Here is a 5,512-nt window from a genome sequence, read left to right on the forward strand (position 1 = left end):
GAGAGAGGCTTGAAACTTTAAGGTGAGAAGAATTTGTTTAGATTAGAAGCCTTCAGGGAACTTGTACTGATTTTGACGTAGAAAGCAGAAAGCAATCCGCTTACAATTCATAAAAAAAATTGCTCAAGTTCAACTCTTGACTACCATTGATTGCATCATTTCAACAATATATACCAGGCTATACCAGTGACCAACTCTTTCCAATTTGATTTGTGAAGAATGAAAATGTTAAGCTCAAATAAGCTATTGAACATGTACATTACAAATTAGCTACATCAACTAGTATACAAAGTCAGTCTGTATGCTACTCCATTGCAAGGAATGAGAACACCTAAATTTTACACTTCAAAAAGAACACTACAACAAAATGGTGGAAGACTGTCTCGTCAGGTCGGAGAGAGCAATGCTAGTGAAGCATGGATTTAATTCTATACTTGGCTGGGGATGTTGGAAGGGCATTTCTTCGATGCAAAAAGGTGATCCTAGGAGGTAATGGAACGGTTGAAAGGCTATCATGATTCAATATGAAAATAAATACATCTAGAGAGCAAAACCCCATGGGAAGTAAACTGATTATTCCACACGTGGAAGCAGAAACATGAAGCCTGAAGTCTCTCGGATGAGTGGAGGTGGTTCAATGTCGGATATGTCAATCTGTTCCATTGACTTCGATATGTCATCAACTGAAAAGGGTATGCTGCAAGGTAAATGGAAGGAAGAAAATGATCACTACGTTATCAGATTTGCATGTATGGAGTCAAGGAAATGAATGGATAACAAAATTGAATAGTTTGATCTATGTACCTTGAATCATCATCTAACAAGAAAGAACTGCTACAACATTGTTTGAATCTTCAGTCATCAACACTCTCATGTTGGAAATGACCTAGTCAAAGACAATATATAGCATTGCTACACAAAGTTGGTGAGGACTAACAAATAAATCTCATCGAAACAAGTTAGTTACAAACCTAGTTTGATAATTTGCAACTAAATAACTTACATCTGATGACAAACTGTGTGTGCCATACTTGTCATCCCAGTACATCGTACAGATCCGGTACAGCTGTTGTATGCTAAGTACCTGTTGACAAAAAGTGAAACTAATGATATACAAGCAGAGATGACATGGTAGAAACTATAAGTTTTAATGAATATCACTCACTAGGCACAAGTCATGGCTAATTTCATCCAGTGTCTCTTTTGGTTTTTAATGTATGACTTGAAAAAGGAATGAAATATATAAGGGGTTTGCTTTGTTCAACTTGTGTACATACTTAGAGGCAAATTACCCAACACTTTTCCAACACCATGAGTCTACCACATTCTCATGCGAATATTTTAACAAGGAATTGAAGAAAAACATTATAATGAGCAGAGAAAACAAATAACAGGAACCCAATAGCCTGTATTATATGCTTGAGTTCATCCCAAGCTGAGCCTGCATACTGCATTAATTGTTTTGGCGTTCAGTAAGTGAAACAGGAAAACATTTGAGTAATTTACAGTCAAACGTTAATATATAGTCACCTCATCCGTGGCCTTATAGCACCAATGCTCTAGTTCAGCCAATCCTGCCTTGACATATTCACCATTACTAAATGAACAACATTCTCATCTCAACAGGAGGCTGAAACCAGAAAGGCACACTACACCATAACAGTCTATTACTAACGGCAAAAAACCATTGTGAATAATTTTCGCAATGCTTTTTAAGCGTTGCAAATAGGCATGGGTAAAGTGTTGGAAATGTTTGCAATGGTTAAAAAGCGTTGCAAACCAAAATTTCCAATGGTTATTAACCGTTGCAGAGTGACAATTACTAACGGTTAAAAAGTGTTGCAAACCAAATTTTCCAACGGTTATTAACCGTTGCAGAGTGACAACTACTAACGGTTAAAAAATGTTGTGTAGTTTGATTTGTAACGATTATTGATGGATGTTTTAATATTTATTTTTTGTTTTGCAACGGTTTACAACCATTACTAATGTGTTGATATGATAAAAAAAATTATTTTAATTTTTTTTCTGCCCTGAACATGCACCTCCTGGTTTCATATAGAAGCAAATGAAATTACCAATGCTTTTTCATACCATTTGACAAGTAAAATAAACACAAGCAAACGCCTGAAAAAAATATTATATTCATTGAACCATATATATAACTTCAAAAGAGTTTTGAAGGTTACAAATTCAGATTTACTAAGGGTTACAAATTTCTATACGATTTTCCAAGCAATTCCGATCTTCAAAATACAATAACAAGCATTAGTAACGATGGCTTCACTCAATATAAATCCTAGTGCAACTCCACAAAGCCCGTCTAATTCCAAAAAACTCGGAAAACAATCATACTAATTAAATTTATGCAATTAATTAAATACTTGACCCCACCCCAAAGATAGAGCATTTGTTGTCTACTCCCATATCTCTCGACGACATAAACAATGATTACATAAAATCGGTGCATAAAAAGAAAAAAAACCTTGTAGTAACTTGATGAGTTGAAAATTGAGAAAATGGAGAGTGGGGTTTAAGTTTTACCTTGACGAGGAGCTTGAGGTAAGCATGACTCATCATATTAGGAAGCAATTCTTTTGGCCTTCTTGTTTTTCCCTTCATAAAATCAATACCCTACACAATACACCGAACGACAACAAAATGATCTATCAAGCTAAGAAAGAACTTGCCCAACGTGAAAAGATTAATTAGACATGTAAAATCAATCTTTGGGTAGCTAACAAAGTAACTAAGATCAAAGTACTACCAAGCAAAAGTAGAACAAAACTAAGACCATCGTTCAAAGTTAGATATATCAAGGTGAACACCAAATCATGTTTATCCATTTTTGTTCTCAAAACATGAGCTCCAAGGGAAATCAGTAATGATAATCACCAAATTTGTGCTACCAACCATTTGGCTGATTTCTTCACTAGAAAACTACTTACATCAGCTTTTTAAAAACTAGCACAAGGTCTTTGGTCAAAAGTGAGTTCCTATAGGAATGTTAAGTCATAGTACATTAATGCAACTACCATATGCCAAGCAAGTAAATATTAATGCAACTATCAGTACTTTTTGCACGATTTCATTTTAGGTGGAATCAAATTCATTACCAAACACATGGGTTCATATTAGACATAAAGGTGTGCACAAGAAAAAATTAAACAGTTAGAAGCAAAATATGAACATTCACCTGATCAATGTGTTGACTTTCTTTGTCTGAATGTCGTACATCTTCTTGACTACATCCTTGATCTTCTTCTTGTCAACACGAATATCAACAATGAACACCAATGTGTTATTGTCCTCAATCTTCTTCATTGCGGATTCAGTCGTGAGCGGATACTTCAAAATCTAATAGTGGTCGAGCTTGTTCCTCGGGGTTGCACTGATACAAGGGTACTTAGGGTCTCTCGCCTTTTTCAAAGTCTTTAGACGATGAAAGGTAACTGAGGTACGGATCTTCTTAGCTTTCTTCTTTAGAGTTGACACACCTGATTTCACTGCCTTGGCAGCCTTCAAGGCCTGCGCTTTTGGGCCTTCTTCAAAAACACATGGGTCACCCACTCTTGATAAAACTAAAGAAATGGACCAATTGATCAGAAAGTTTTACATTCAGTCGATCATTAAATACCCATTACCATTTTGGCATTTTCCACATATTTTTCCAACGATGTATTATTATTATAGCGTAAAAATGATTGACTAAATACAAAATACTTATTTGAGAGTAAGAAAAACAAAATGAAACAATTTGGTACAAAATGAAACAAAATGAAAAGCCATGATATTATACCTATTTTCCACACGCGCAATATACTTAATAACCTAATAAGAATACTTAGATCCAACATGATGATCCTCTAAAATCCCTTTACAGTAGTCTTAAAATGTGAATCCCAATAAAACAAAAGAAACCATTACCTTGAGTTTGTGGGCTTATAAATGAATCAAGTACCACTATGCAATTTTATCAATACTCCAATCAACAAGGGAAATATCATTATATTGTTTACAACTCTACATATAATTGCTACGAGCATTAAATTTTAGAACTTGTAAGTAAGAAACCTATGGTGCTAAAGGGTTATCCAGTCGTGGTTTCAACTCCAACAAGATTTACCAACTAGCCAACAAATATTTACGGTACAAACAAGATTTACCAACAAGATTTATCATAAGCCATCACTTGGACACAATTTTAATCTCGAAACGATATTACTTGCAATGAAAATTTCGTGATATGTGTCGCAATGAAATCCCTAGAAGGGAACAAGATATTAATAATTCCCTTTAAAACACAATATAGGTATCACACTTTGTAGGACGTTTGACAAAATCTCAGTGGAAGTTTGACTCAAAAGTACCAAAAAAGAGACCATGGCATGAAGACGTATCTCAATATCGGTTCATGTGGAAAATGTTCAGCAACATAATAAGATATTGATACCACACTTATGAACAACACATGCATATGTATACACTTAAGCAAACATGCATATAAACATTTGCTCATCAAACAATATAACCTTAATTGCTACTTCCTGATCATCCTTCAAGACCGCACGATGTACTTGAGCTATCGATGCAGCAACAATTGGCTTCTCATCAAATGACAAAAATCTGATATATTGATGCAAAACCCTTGAGTAGTTAATGATAAGAAATATGAAATAGAAAATAGAAAACAGAAACAAAAGTCAAAGCAGATGCCGACAAAACGTTTTGTGGTGCTAACCAACGAATGACTTAATGTTTAGGAATGAGACATTCAACAAACTACAAAGCAGGGTTTTCATAGAGACAAGCCACACTAATCTATAAGTCCTCAATGATGTTACATTTCTGCATAAGACTTTGAAATTAAAATAAACAATGTATGCTACATTCTCGTTAGACAAGAAAAAAACTCACATGTCTGATAATTCCTGGCCCAGATTGCGTACTATTACTTCTTTAATAGCTTTGAAATCACAAGGAACCGCCTATGGCATTGGAAAAGAGATTAGCAGTAAAACAAATATCGAAAGCATTCCTAAATTACAGCTAACAGTATAATTAAGAGAAACATGGAGACTCTAAGTGTGCTCTCACCTTGTCCTGCAAGGATGACAGAGTAGTTGAGTATTTTGGTGGAACCTATCACATAGCAGCAACAAACTGACCCGCTTTTACATAGAAACCTCTGTTGGTTTCACAATCTCAATAGCCTCTTTGCAGAGCGTAAATGAACCTAAAATTTCAGCACAAAGTTAAAAAGACGCGACCAGTGAATTAAAATCCTTCAATGTAATAATACTGATTCGAACTCTTGTTGATGGAATTTTCATGAAAGTAATAGGCGAGTGACAATTGTAGCAGCTCAACAATTCATTTAGAAAGAAAAAGTGTCAAGCTCCTCATCACATCAAACAGTACAAGTGCATTACAGTCTTGACTCTTGAGTTTTAATTGTCTTTCTGGGCAAATGCTAATAAGCATTCCTATCAAGAGTTACTGCAGACTAAAA

At 34.9% G+C, this 5,512-nt stretch overlaps 1 long non-coding RNA gene and 1 pseudogene across 1 annotated transcript; both read right to left on the minus strand.

Moving 5' to 3' along the window:
• Positions 1 to 573: 573 nt before the first annotated feature.
• LOC147517008 (myosin-11-like) lies at positions 574 to 3,324 on the minus strand (annotated as a pseudogene).
• A 940-nt stretch (positions 3,325 to 4,264) lies between these two features.
• On the minus strand, positions 4,265 to 5,202 carry LOC147517009 (uncharacterized). The gene is made up of 3 exons (XR_015213779.1): positions 5,098 to 5,202; positions 4,918 to 4,988; positions 4,265 to 4,626 (listed from the first exon to the last, which is right to left on the minus strand). It is a non-coding gene; the product is annotated as an uncharacterized LOC147517009 (long non-coding RNA).
• Positions 5,203 to 5,512: the final 310 nt, after the last annotated feature.

The sequence above is a fragment of the Coptis chinensis genome, chromosome 2 (assembly GCF_015680905.1).
Source record: "Coptis chinensis isolate HL-2020 chromosome 2, ASM1568090v1, whole genome shotgun sequence".
NCBI lineage: Eukaryota > Viridiplantae > Streptophyta > Magnoliopsida > Ranunculales > Ranunculaceae > Coptis > Coptis chinensis.